The sequence below is a fragment of the Ascaphus truei genome, chromosome 6 (assembly GCF_040206685.1).
Source record: "Ascaphus truei isolate aAscTru1 chromosome 6, aAscTru1.hap1, whole genome shotgun sequence".
NCBI classification, from domain to species: domain Eukaryota; kingdom Metazoa; phylum Chordata; class Amphibia; order Anura; family Ascaphidae; genus Ascaphus; species Ascaphus truei.
Genome location: NC_134488.1, coordinates 116,793,190 through 116,807,813, shown reverse-complemented (window position 1 = coordinate 116,807,813; position 14,624 = coordinate 116,793,190). Strand labels below are relative to the sequence as shown.

The window sequence follows — 14,624 nt, the reverse complement described above, 5'->3', positions numbered from 1 at the left end:
CAAAAGCAGCAGGGAGACAGAAGCAGTGTGGAGTCACTTACCCACTTTACACTTCAGTCTTTGTTGTAATAGTACAAAGGAGGTGGCACATAACGCAGTATTTCCTGCTGCCCATCCTTTATAACAAGATCAGCTGTCCTGTGCTGCTGCTCTCATACACCAACACCCATACTCCACCTGATCAGCAACAACAAGGTCCAGGGATATGGTGAAGTATCAGGCCTCCAACAGGAGAGGACCCTGTTTCTCGCTCCCCCTTTGTCTCAAATATGCTTCTTTCACTCCTTGTACAATCAGTAGGAGCTGCCCTTCCCTCTCCCATTCTCAGTGCTGTCAGCATCCCACGCAGCCAATCAGGGAGTCCTGCTTCCTTCTGCAAGCCACTAGGGCCTGATGTCCCCGGCTGTAAATATTCAGTCTGGGACCCCACAGATCAGGCTGCTGAGCTTGACGTCACATTTAAATCCCTCCCTCTATCCATTCATTCCTCTGTCCCCTCGCTCACACTTCTGCTTTCCCAGGCTATCCCACTGTATATTTGTCCTGCAAGCATTTTCCCAGTATATTATTTCGTTAGTCTAACAGAGGCGCTATCACATTCTATTATATTTTTTATTTATGACTTCTCATTATTCGTCACGTAAAAACTGTGCAGCGGATAGCAGCAAGTTCTTCACTGGAAGAAACTAATGTTGCATTTTTCATTTATTTGGACTAACAGAATAAGACAAGCTTTTAAAGCGGCTGTCCAAGCTGCCAGTTTTTTATTTTATTTTATTTTCCCTTTAATATGTGCATCAATACAATCCACACAATGATAAGTAATTAGATAAGTTGCTGATCGATATGTTCTCCTGTGATCGATCAGCGAAGATTCGGCTCAGGGGTTCACTAAATGGCTGACAGTGCAGCAGAAGAGGACCAAAGATGCAAAGTTCTGTGGGGAAGATCATGTGACCAGGCAGTCACTAGATACAATTGTTGCACTGCTAGAGAGAGGGCAGGACTCAAAAAGGAGTGTGCCAGAGTCTGTTTCAGAAGAGGAAGGGGATGTGACTTTGTAAATGGTTGCTATAGAAACAAAAAATGCTTGTTACATTAAAAATGTCATCTAGTGTTGTCTTTTTTTTTTTTTTAAATGCTACAAGTACTTTCTCATAGTACAGAACTGATTTATATACAGAATATATAAAAAAAAAAAAAAAAACATGCAGGATTTTGCTTGGACTGCAGCTTTAAGAGCTGTGACTTTAAACAAAGCCCCAATGCTCTGTTATGAGGTCTTCACTTTTTTCTGGCTTTATCTTTATAAATAACCTGCTCACAGTTTATATTACAACTACTTTGCATATGTATGCTGATGATACCATCATAATAATAACTTGTATTTCATACAGCACTTTTGTCCACATGCAATTCATGGGGCTTCACAATTACAATATAGGGTGCGGTAAGCAGTAGTAGGCCTCGTTCAGGGTGCCAGAGGCAGGAGTTGGAGGGCGGGCGTTCGCGAGGGCGGGCGGCAGTCTGCTGGGCGATGTGTGTTCATCCTCCCAGCAGACTTTTTCAGGAGTTGAGGAGGCGGGGAGGGGGCGGGGCTACAGACGTGAGGTTAGGGATCCAAGTTGCAGTCATGAAATCATTCGCAAGAATGATTTAATTGGCTGCCTAGGTCCCAGTGACGCTGCTGCAGCTTCAAAAACCGAATTTTTTGTTTATTGAAACTGTAGCTAGTGTCAACTTCGTACTTCGGAGACAGGGCAGCTGCTACCCTGACAACCAGTATTCAATTTGAATACATTGTGTCCCACGGCAGCTCGCACGGCAGCACGTCCTCCCTCCGAAGCCTGCACCCTGAACGAGGCCTTATACATAGATTTTTTTTACACACACAGTCCCTGCCCTGTAGATGTTACAAACTATCAGTTTGGTGCCATAAGGTGATTTGCCTAAGGTCACAAGGAGCTGACACTGCGATTTGAACCAGGCCTCCCCTGATTCAAACTCAGTGTTCATTGTTGTAATCAGTCAGTGTCTTCACTCACTGAGCCACTCCTTCAGCCGTGTATGCAAGCAGCACCTGCCTCTCTGACCTTGAAAATGTCCTGCAATCTGGTTTTACAATGCAGGTAAACTGGGACACTCAAAACACTGTGTTTAAACACTGACAAAACAGTAATTATGGTACTGTACTGTACTTGGGCATAAGGCAACATTTGAAAACCGTCCCATGACAGAGCTACTGATCAGAACCAACTGTAAAACTAATCTTACCCCAGTTTCTAGTTTTAAATATGTAGGTATGTGGCTTCAGTTCCATCTAACATTTAGTTTGCATGTTAACAAACTGACATCCAAAATCTATTTCAAACCGGGTGTACTTTATATATATACACACACACACACACACACACACACACACACACACACACACACACACACACACACACACACACACACACACACACACACACACACACACACACACACACACACACACACACACACACACACACACACACACACAGTGACAGCCTAAATTGGACTAGGTTGGCTTTCCCTTGTGTCCAGACCCAACGTACATCTTCCCTGTCTCACCTTCAAATACTTTCTGGACAAGTTACCTAATTATCTGAGCAGGCTTCTCACCCCTACTGTACACAGCATTTATCTCCTTAGATCTGCCAGAAACCTGCTTATAGTTCCCAGGTTCAATAAAAATTCCGGTTGCTTCTGGTACCAAACACCCCAATTCTACAACAATTTACCTGTCTCTCTGTACTGCCTCCTGTCTAACTTATTTCAAGACTGTGGCCGTTTCTCACGTTAAACATGTTTGTAACTGTAACTTATAATGTGGTCTACTTTTGTGCCCCGGACATATATGAAAACGAGAAGTGATACTTTTAAGTTTTATCTTGTTAAGGGTTGATGGCAGATATAATCCCTTTTCTCCCACAATACAAGTACTTTGTAACTCCATCCTGGGACCACTTGACATAGAAACAGCCCTCTCACTGACAATTACTGAGGCTCTATGGTCATAGGCACAGCTGCCTTCTTATCCCTAATAAATATGGATATTGTCTGGGTACAGACCCCTTCCTTCTACCCTCTAGAAACCCAGACAACCTGGAGAAAAGAAACCCCCAGCTTCCTGGATACAGACCCCTCCCAACACACCCTTCTGAAATTCTGAGATACAGCCTCATGTCAGTCACAAAGAGTTGTTATCAACAGACCATTAACATCTTAAATATAGAGATTCCCTAAATACAGCCTATAGACTTTAATTGTATAGATACACCCTAGGTATAGCTCCTATATAACATAGACACTCATTAATACTGCCCCTTATCCAGCCCCCTGAACATTACTAGCACAGACACCCCCTAGATAAAACAGTGAATACCAGTGAGAATCTGGAAACACTGGCTCTCCCTCTACCCCTAATGCTCCAAAGTCACACCGCCACACCCCTCATTTGAAAACGAGAGGTATCTCTCAATGTATTACTTCCTGGTAAAACATTTTTATAAATAAAAATTTGAAGGACGCACACTTCATGTCCTCTGAAATACTGCAGGATAATACTCCCTCTGTAAAGCTACATACTGTGGAATGCTCAGATAGGAGAGGAATTCATAAACTATTTCCTGTTGTTCAAGATAAAGACTCCATAACCATTGATACTAACATGTACTGGGAGACCCAGGATTGAGCAGAACTCCATTCATCACACAGTTCCACTCTCTCTTGTCCACTACAAAGTCACTTATAGGGCTCAGTAAACAAGACAGCAGTTAAAACTTACTCTTTGGGCTCCTGTCCTCCTCCAATCGTATCAATGTGCCTATATTCCGTTCTCTGCGGTAGTTGAAGCAAGTGGTTTGTTGCACACTAGAGGACTGTCTGGTATAATCCAGGAGCAGCTTTTTTTATTATGTGGAAATACTCCAACCTGTTCCTCCTCTTTGTGTGTTTACCTTGAGCGTAGCAACATGTGCAGGCAACAGAATCCAGTGAAACACGCCCTGCAGTGACAGCGCTGTCAGGGATTGAGATGTGACAGGTCTGGGGGAAACCTGTGAATGTTTCAGCGAGTTGTTTGAAGGAGTTAAGCGCACACCTTGTCAGTGTTTTCTAAAGTCGTCAACGCGGACTTAAAACAAACTTTCACAGCACTAGCGAAGTTCGACAACAACAGTGAGAAAACAGCCAAAGCTGTCCAACTCCAGTAGAAGAAAAAGAACGCCACATTTCACAAATTGTCCCCAAAACGCCAAGTTGAGAGCAAAATGTAATTGCTGACGAATACAGAGCTGTTTTCACCGAAGCTTGCCATTTTTTGTGACTTTTTGTAAAATTGTATTTACCAAGTTCGCAAACGCGCCATGTGTAATCTGTAATGATAGCCACAGCACCACTCCCTCAATTCAAACTGGCACCTGCAAAATACATTTTGCCTTTCTGCTATCAAGAGATAAAGTTGTCCTCACTGGTAGCATTCTGATACCCATGTTTACTAAGCCGTGCTAAAGACTGTTAGGCAATTTATGAGTCATTCAAAGGAATGGGCTGTAAGGTGCCTCTGGGCTTAACAGCACTTAATAAATATGGTCTTCATTCTCTTACACTTTAGTTAGAAAAACGCAGCGGCTTTATACAGTTCATTCTAAAGTCTATAGCCTCACAAACCCCTTTGACTCCTGCAGCATGCTATGCCTTGTTGTGCTCCAGCAGACAAAGTGTTATTGCAGCAACAAAGGCTCAGGTTGGTGAGGAATGTACAAGCAAATCATTAATTTCTCTGCCACATAATTATTATTATCCTCTCAGTCACGTGGAGGTCAACCAGTGATCGAAGTGTGAGGCTACCAGGGCCGCTGACCGGGCGGCGAGCACTGGGACAAGTGTCCTGCCCCAACTTCTGTTTCCAGCTGCCGGGCCTCTGGGGTATTGTATTTTGTGGAGGGAGGTGGTAATTGTATTTTAAAGCTTTAAACTCTTCCTGCCCCACCTTACATCTCAGCCCTAATTTCTCGCTGCACACCAGCCCGACTTTTACATTCTGTATTCTCCCTACTCCCTTTTGTATCTAAAGCCCTCTCCCACCTTAAACCTTTCTCACTGACTGCCCCGCACCTCTGGAATGCCCTTCCCCTTAATACCCGACTAGCACCCTCTCTAGCCACCTTTAAACCCCACCTTAAAACACACCTGCTTAACAAAGCATATAAGTAGCTCCGCGGCTAATACTATACACCTGATACATAAAGCTTGGCCCCTTGCAGACGCACTTACCAGAATGCCCTCCTACTGTCTCTGTACATCCTTCCTACCTACCAATTAGATTGTTAGCTCTTCGGAGCAGGGGCTCCTTTTCCTAAATGTCACTTTGATGTCTGAAGCACTTCTTCCCATTATGTGATGTTTGTATTATGTGTTATTTATATGATTATATCACGTGTATTACTGCTGTAAAGCGCTATGTACATTAATGGTGCTATATAAATAAAGATATACATACATACTTTTTGGGTGGAGGGGGTATTGTATTTTGGTTGATGGGTCTATTGTAAAGGGTGGTCCAATCGAAACTCTAGTCCTAGGCCCCGAGAAATCTGCCTGCAGCCCTGGAGACTACTAAGGGTTACTACAGAGTAGCGCTATTTTTTTTATTTTCTCTCCCACTACCTTTTTATTGAAAAAATTACAAATAAACTTTCATAAATGATTATTTATTGTTAGAAGGCTTCTCTCCCCTGCTAGCTTTACAGCATGACTACTGCTGTAAAATCCAATACAACTAGACACGTAAGTTTAATAGTATCACAAAAGGCACACCTGTGAGCACGTGACTTGCGTACGTGACACACAGTTATACAGCTAACTCAGTTATATCCCAGCTGAGTCCCTCAAATTAATAATATCTCCCCTCAATCCATCAAAATATATTTCAACTCGCTGCCACCGCCTAATCAGGCACTTATTAATTGCGATCTCTCACAACACCAAATTTGAAAACCCGACACATTTTGAGAACATATGTGCAGTAGGTGTATACCGGAAGGGTCTGATTTCTAGAATTTACACGGGGCTAGCACGGTCATCGAGTCCCGTCAACCACAGCTATATGTTAAAAGGGGCGAAGACCTCAACCTGGATATAGACAGGGATGACTGGGAGGACATTTGGGAAGCAGCAGCCAAAACTTCAATTTGCACAACTATCAAAGAAAACATCTACAAAATTCTATTTCAGTGGTACCTAACACCGAGTAGACTGAGCCAGATCTTCCCTGGCCTGTCTGACCTCTGCTGGAGGGGGTGCGGACAGAAAGGAGATCTGGTACACATATGGTGGACGTGCCACGGGATTCGGTCGTTCTGGGGCATGATCCAATGTTTGGTGGAGGAGATTGCGGGGTCTGAGGTCCAACTGGACCCCTCGACATTCCTGCTCGCAAAGCCAATAGAGAACCTCAGCGCCCAGGTATAGAAGCTGGTATCTTTCCTCTTGACTGCGGCGCATTGCTCAATTGCAGCCAGCTGGAAAAAGATAAAGTCCCCCAGCAAACAGATGGTACTTCGTAGGATGAATGAAGTCAGGCTCATCTAATTTCTGTCGGCTCGATTAAATCAAAAAGTTGACAAATTCAATAAAGTATGGATACGTGGCCTTATAACTAAACAAAATCTGGACCAGTTGGGCCCAGACTGAGGTCGGTCCCTCCCCCCAAGTCTCTACACGGAGTATGAATACACGAGGGGGTTGCCGGGTGGGGGGGTCCCCTGACTCCTCCGCTCTCCCTGTCCACTCCCCCCTCCCTCCCTCCCCCTCTACCCCCCATTCTTCCTCTCTTCTCTTTCTCTATCCTTTTGACCAGGATGTCAACGAGGTTCGGTTGCAGACTCTCTTGATTGGTCCACTCTCCCGGACGGCAGAGTTAGATGCTGATCGCCAAAAAAACAAAGACCACAAGAGTCCTAGAGGTTCCAACGTCGTCCGACTACCAATGATTGCTTACACGTCGCAATGCGACTTAGTATTGTTAAATGTTTTTGGAAGGTGCTGATGTTTCAACCTTGTAAAAAACTCAATAAAAAAATTGAAACAAAAAAATATTTGCAAGTCTTACCTGCAGAGTTTTTGCTCTCTGTTTACTAGGAAAAAAATATGTAATTAACACACAAAAAACTATCATGGCAAAACGCGCCCGAAAATGCAGTAACTCTCTTTAAAAGCGTGTAAAGTTCAATTAGAGCCCAAAGGCAATACATACAAAAGTAGTACAGTGCCTATTTACAGAAAAAAAGAATGTTACAAGAAACACACAGTATAATATGCAGACAGTTTAATAAAGGATTATGGAATAAAATACACAGAAATTCCTAACATACTTTACCATGTATTAGGCTTCTTCTCAAAGGGTCTTGAGTTGGAAATATGAGAATTCAAGTGTCATAGCATTAACACTACCTTTGTTGAATTCTAAATTCCTGTCCCAAATGCATGCTTTTTATCCTAAAACCCCTGCATTGGGAACAGAATAAGCCCATATTCTGGGACATGTCCTTAACTCCCCCTCATCAATCTCTAATTACATTTTTAAGACTTGGGGAGAGAAAATTGTTTTTTTTGGATTAAAAATAGCAAAGTATAAAAAATACCCCATAACTTTCATTTTACAACACCTAGAAAGATGGGACCCGCATCAATGTGTTCAGGTGAGTTTGCCGCCGGCGTAGAGATTAGTCTTGACAGAGCTCTGCTAATTTTTAGGGGCAAACAAATATCTGACCTTTGCACCCTCACAATCGTGCATTGTTTAGCATAATTTCTCGTCCGATTTCAAATGTCCCAAAGATGTATTCCTTATTCTTGTGAATCATATCAGATGCAAGATATCTTTATTTTTTAGTGAACTTGTACAGACATGTGGAATGTCTTCCTGGCCACACCCTCTGGTTTTATCACTGTGCAATTCCTTTTAAGTTACATAAAGACACTCTGGTTACTTCCACTGTCAACAAGGGTTGTGGCTCTATGATTTTAATCACCCCCCAATCCCAGACCAGGTTGCTCTTAGCTAACCCCACTTTTAGATTGTAAGCTCTTGCTGGGATTTCCGTTCCTATTGTCTGATCTCTTTTGTTGCACTTCTTGTATTATAATTCCCTGTTCTGTATTGTCTCTCTTGTAAAGCCCTGAGGGAGCTATAAAAACAAAGATAAACATACTTTAAGACAAACACAGAAAGCAGACGGGGTCATTCTGGACTGACCCCAATAAAACAAAAACAAGTATTTTTTAGATATAACTTGTAACTCAAGTTAAACTTTTGTGTGCTGACGTAGTAGAATACTGAATATAGATCAGGGCATATTGTCACAAAAAAGGTTGTAAACTTCCATGGACTTCAAAAGATGGGAGCAACTCAGCACACCGTACCTACATTTCCTGTAATTATAATTATCCCCTGAGAGCACTTATAATAATAATAGCATGTTTATGTATAGCGCTGCTATTTTTACATAGCGCTTTACAGAGACATTTTGCAGGCACAGGTCCCTGCCCCGTGGAGCTTACAATCTATTTTTTGTTCCAGAGTCAGCAGGGAGATAAAGTGACTTGCCCAAGGTCACAAGGAGCCAATAACCAGTAATTGAACCAGGTTCCCCTGCTTCAAACTCAGTGCCAGAGTCAGCAGGGAGATAAAGTGACTTGCCCAAGGTCACAAGGAGCCAACAACCAGCAATTGAACCAGGTTCCCCTGCTTCAAACTCAGTGCCAGAGTCAGTGTCTTTACTCACTGAGCCACTCCTTCACCCGTATTATTCTTTTCCTTATTAAATAGCAGTGGGTAGCTTGACTACGTTTGCTGTAATGGGAATATTCTCGTGGATGTTTTTACATAAGTGTAACGGATTTTCTGGCCTAGCCTGACCCACCCAATCTCACATTGGCCCCTGTGGTCTAACTAGTCCCCATTACAGTGTAGTGTCTGGTGGTGCACCTGTTGGCAACAGGACTCCTGAGTCTCCCGCATGATGTTGTGTGGGGATTGCCAACCCAGACAGGCAGCTGAGGTAGTGTACTTGAGTCCTACCTATATCCAGTGCAGCGCCTCCACCTCATCAGGATCTCTGCGTCCGCAGGAAGATGTGACTGATGAGGAACTCCTCTGTGGTGCCTTCCCCTGTGGAGTAATTCCAGACTCACACAGTGAAGTGTCTTTATTCAAGGTCATCTTTATTGTTTGATGTGGGCTAGCTGCCCCTCGCAGTAGTTACTTCGCCGCACATTACGCCGTGTACTCCCTTCAAAGGTACACCCTCCCAATGGACTAGGATCCCCTCTCCCCTCAGGGAGATCACCCCTGTGCCAGGTCCCTGGACACAGTATGGCGTATACAGCTTGAGGCTGAATGAATACAATAAGGCCACTAGTTACAGCACTAGTGGGCCTCCTGCTCCCAGGTCTCAACGCAGACCTGCTCCTTACTCCAACAACACTAACTTTGAACAGTGCTGTGCCTTATATCTCCAGGGGGCGGGCACATCTCTGATGTCACTAATGGTGGACTCAGAGTATGTAGCCACTCCCATCCACACATAGGGCACCTCACCAGGGTGTGAGGGCAAACCTCCATGATTACTGCTGGCATCCCTGTAACTTACCAGGCCTTACTGCCAGCAGGAGAGATGACTGCAGTCCATTTTACAGCATGGCTACATAAGTGTAACGGCTGGACCCCCCTTGTCCGACCCACCCAATCTCACATTGGCCCGTGTGGTCTAACCGGTCCCCATTACAAGGTCGTGTGTGGTGGTGCACCTGCCAGTAACAGGACTCCTGAGTCTCCCGCTTGGTGTTATAAGAGGATATCATCAGGACAGGTATCTGAGGTAGTGGGTACGAGTCCAACTTACTTCACGTGCAGCGCCTCCACCTCATCAGGATCTATGCTTCCGCAGGGAGATGGTCCTGGTGAGGAACTCCTTCTCGGTGGTGACTGCCACTGTTGAGTAATCTCACACTCACACAGTGGGGGTTTCTTTGAACAAGGCATCTTTATTATAGACTTGGATGTAGCAGACTGCCCTATGCAGCTGCCGGCTCTAGCCGCACATCTCTCCGTGCTGTCCCTTTGCCAGGTACGCCCTCCCGTATTGAAGTGGGATTCCCTTTCTCCTAGGGAGATCACCACTGTGCCAGGTCCCTGGACACAGTGTGGCTTAGACAGACTTGATTGGTCACTCTGCTACCGCTAGTTACAGCACTAGGGTCACAAAAGCATTCCTCCAATCCTTTATGCAGGAAGATACATTCTACCAGATGCTTCTCTGCCAACCTTGCAACAACACTAACTGACAGTGTTGTGCCCTTTATACCTCAGGGGGCAGGCGCATCTCTGAGGTCACTATCCAGGGACTCAGAGCATACAGCCACTCCCTTCCTTACACAGGGCACCACACCAGGGTGTGAGGGAAAACCTCCATAACTACTGTTGGCAGACCTGTACTTACCAGGACTTACTGCCAACAGGGAAGATGTACGCAGTCATTATTATGCATGGCTACATAAGCATCAGTGGAAGGCTATAATTGGGACAGGGAAAAAGGATGTCTGCTTTTGGAGTGGACACCATGGAGTTAGAGTACAATGTAGTCTTTATGTGCATGTGCTGTAACATCCATCAGATAAGGGCATCCCAGAACATCAGTAGGACTTAGGACACAGGGAACTGTAACTTGTATATCATTAAGAATATTGGGTGGAGGAGGGGGGGTTATTCATTAAACAGCGATAGTGCCTAAGGGCCCTATCGCACAGAAACTCTCATTGACTTCAAAGGGAGTTTCTGTGTGCAGTTTAATGAATATCCCACATTTACCCATATGCCCATATGGGTGCTAAGCTTCAGCACGACTTTACTCCCATCCATATTAATGGGGGTCAAGTCGTGCTAAAGCTTAGCACCTTTTTGTGGATCTGGGCCATTGTGCCCAAAGGTTCTCTATTGCTTCTGGATTTCTTGTAGATGTTTATGCAAAACAATTCTTGGTAACATGCCCAGCAGATTCACTATGAGAGGGAGAGGTGTGACAATGCTCGTAGTTTAATCATGTCATTCTAACATCATTGGAGACAGCAAGATGCAACATGTGCAACGTGCTCCGTCACAGACAACCCCTTACTTCCTAAACACTTAATCCATGTGGTTTGCCTTTATTTCACCTTCGTTATTACATTTTCAGTTTAGAAAACAAAGAATCCAGTGATTCAATTATAACACATTCATTCAACCTTTACAAGCAAAATGTTTGCAACAGAAGTGTATTCTTTATTTGTGTTGGTGTAAGACTGTATTTAGTAGACATGCACCCCTGCACTACATTAATACCACTATAGTTTTATGCTAAACATTCTGCATCCCAGAAATATAGGTTACACATACATATATTCTAATATAAAAAGTAAGGGGGACATCATTGGTTTTCTCAAACTTGGAGAAGCTTGGGAATTCTCAGTTCTTGGTGCCTGACCCTCTCATACTAACCATTACATCACAAACCATCATTTGAATTCTTAAATAAAGAGTACTTCATTCATAAATAAAGAGGATAACAAATGATGATAATGTCCATGCATTCTGATGTTGAATCGCGTGTGATAAATGCAGATGGCGCCCGAGTGGTCAGCCAGATGCACCTCTTGTTTTTTAATCTGAGATTGGGGTTAATGGGTGAAATGTCCAGGGGTCACTCCCTTGTAGTGCACGGCCAAGCGAACCCGGAGATGTATGTAGCCATGCTGTAAAATGGACTACAGTCATCTCTCCTGCTGAGAGTAAGGCCTGGTAAGTTATGGGCATGCCAGCAGTAATTATGGAGGTTTGCCCTCACACCCTGGTGAGGTGCCCTATGTATGGATGGGAGTGGCCACATACTCTGAATCCATAATTAGTGATGTCAGAGTTGTGCCTGCCTCCAGAGGATACATAAGGCACAGCACTGCTCAAAAGTTAGAAGGTTGCCGAGTGTTGCGAAGTTGGTTGTAGTAGTTGGAGTAAGGAGCAAGTCTGAGTACAGACTTGGGAGGAGGCGGCTCACTAGACTGTGACCAGGGACCTGGCACAGGGAATCTCCCTGAGGGGAGATAGGGAATCCACCAAATTGGGAAGAGATACCTTTCAAAGGGAAGTGCGGTGAGCATGAGCGGCTGAGTACAACCGCTGTGAGGGGCAGCTGGCCCACCGCAAGTCAATAAAGATGATCTTGTTCAATCATACCCTCGTGTGTAAGTGTGGAGTGATTACACAGAGGAGTGCACCACAGAGGAGTTCCTCACCAGGACCATCCGCAAGCGGACGCTGGGATCCTGATGAGGTGGAGGCGCTGCACTGGATCTAGGTAGGACTCAAGCATACTACCTCAGCTGCCTGTCTGGGTTGGCAATCCCCACACAACATCATGCGGGAGACTCAGGTGTCCTGTTGCCAACAGGTGCACCACCAGACACTACACTGTAATGGGGACTTGTTAGACCACAGGGGCCAATGTGAGATTGGGTGGGTCAGGCTAGGCCAGAAAATCCGTTACATTTGGAGGCGCTGCTGAGATGACCTGTCAACAGGACAGGCTTTTGCTAGGCACACTAGGAAACAGGGAGAGTTTCTGCTGCCACTTTGTGCTGTGTTGGGTCGGAGCCTAGGGGTAGTCAGGGGGCTGATGGAGTTTGTCAGTTCGCAGGGACGACCTAGGGGCCTGAAAGGAGTTGGAGGTTTGGAGCCGGGCTATAGCTGTCCTAGTCACCTTGAGGCGTGCTAGTTGGTAGGATGCCTAAAGGGATAGCCTGTTAACGTGGTCAGGAATCCTGGAGAGGGTCTGCGCTAGGCTAGCCAACAGTAGGTAGACGCCCAAGTACTGCATGGAAGAGCCAGAGTACTCTAGCCCATTCCAGACCACTTACCGAAGGGAGCACAGATTGGGAGGAAGGAGATACAGCAGACACAGATAGAGTGAGCCTAGCCTGAGGTAGTGCAAACACGAGTCCAGCCTACATTAGGTACACAAGGTGGTGCATCAAGGTAATCTTTATTGTACCGGTGTGGTAGCTGCCCCGCAGAGAGGAGCTCCATGTACAATAATCCTAAGTACAGTGAAAGAATGGCGACCGCAAGAATGGAGGATCCGCGCGGTGCGGAAGGTCCAAGATGGCGGACGGAGGCTAATGGAGAGAGCGCACAAGGCGTGTGTGCGGGTGAAGAGCATGCTACGGAAATGACTTTCACAAGCCTGCTGTGGAGTGGTGCTAAGGCTGTGGCTGCACCGTTTTGGTCCTGCCTAGGACCGCGGGGTGCTACCCTGAAGGACAGTGTTGAGGACATTGTGATTGTGGGCGGTGGAAAAGAAGGATCTGCTTGCCAGCCGGCGAGCACAATACAAAAAGCTACCTCAGTCGCTAAAGTGATTGGGAATGCAAACCAAGATGGCGGCTCCCGCTTCCCTGGGAGACCGCGTGGGCTCGTTGAAGAGAATTCTGCATTTGCAAAAGTTGCAGACAGTTGGCCGGGATTGGCGCCAAAGAAAGAACCCCACCCTGTTGGGGGTAATGGCGCGAAAGCTGTGGCCGCGCCCTCCAGGACTGTGAAAGGTGCGGGCTCAATTAAAGGACATCCTATTAAGCTGTGGGACCCGCCCATAATTGCTACTAGTGGGGGTGGTTTCCAGCTTTGTCAGATGAGGGTGGAGCTAGTCAAGGGAGTGGCTGGCAACTCAACCCCTGCTTGCCAGTCTCGCGGAGCCAGTGCACAGAACAAACCGCTGCTGCAAGTATCTCCTACTGAGACAATGGCTGGTCAGTCAGGAGTCAATACAATACGAAAACCATATTCAGCACCAGGAGGCTTACTGGTGATTTGGGTGGCGGGCACCGAGACTGTGGTGTGCCTCTGTCTACAATGTAGGCTACCCGGCGGTACCATGGGCACGGCGGCGCGCTGCTCGCAATGTGGTACACAGTACTTGTGGCCTATGCCTACATTTGTGCCATCCAGACTATCGAACCCACGGGGGATACGGCTAGGCTGTCCGCCAGGTCCCCCGGTGCACTGTGGAAGGAAAGTGCGGATCCCGGAGAATGGGGATCGGGGCCGGTTGCTAAGGCCGAGCCCGAGGAGAAAGGAGCGGTCGGTCAGCGTACCGACCGAGAGACTAAAAGGCGGTCGCCGTGAACGGTGACCCCGAGCAGAGTGGAAGCGGATTCCTCCGATGAGGAACCCAGAGTGTCGTCCGGTGCAGTGATTCAGCCCTTGGCAGTATCTTGTGGTGAAAACGGGAGGAAAGTACCACTTACTGGGAGTATCGGTGAGAAGAGTCGGGTGTCGCCAGTGGAGCGGAAGGCCGAGAGGCGAAGTCCTTCCATTTCGGGGACTGGCGGGTCCAGCGGTGACGGGCGATCCACGCCCACCCTGCGGAGCGGTAAGAGCAGCCCTTGTTCTCACCAGGCTCCGGTGACAGCATCCGTGGGGGAGAGGCGGTGTCAGGCCGAGGCGGCGCAAGAGAAGGCAGCGGAACTTCCGGACGTCGTCCTGGAAGAAGAGATCCCGCATTGGG

General features: G+C 46.3%; 1 protein-coding gene across 8 annotated transcripts in view; it reads right to left on the bottom strand.

Annotated features, from left to right (window-relative positions):
• ARHGEF10L (Rho guanine nucleotide exchange factor 10 like) overlaps positions 1-4,335 on the bottom strand; it is a 104,286-nt gene extending 99,951 nt beyond the window's left edge. For 3 of the 8 annotated variants that reach the window (XM_075605985.1, XM_075605982.1, XM_075605989.1), the window contains exon 1: positions 42-445. The gene's annotated coding sequence lies outside the window, so the exon portion shown is untranslated. Of the gene's footprint in view, positions 1-41; positions 447-3,814 lie in introns of those variants that run through there. The other 5 variants (XM_075605988.1, XM_075605984.1, XM_075605991.1 and 2 more) reach the window with 5 other exon arrangements.
• Positions 4,336-14,624: the final 10,289 nt, after the last annotated feature.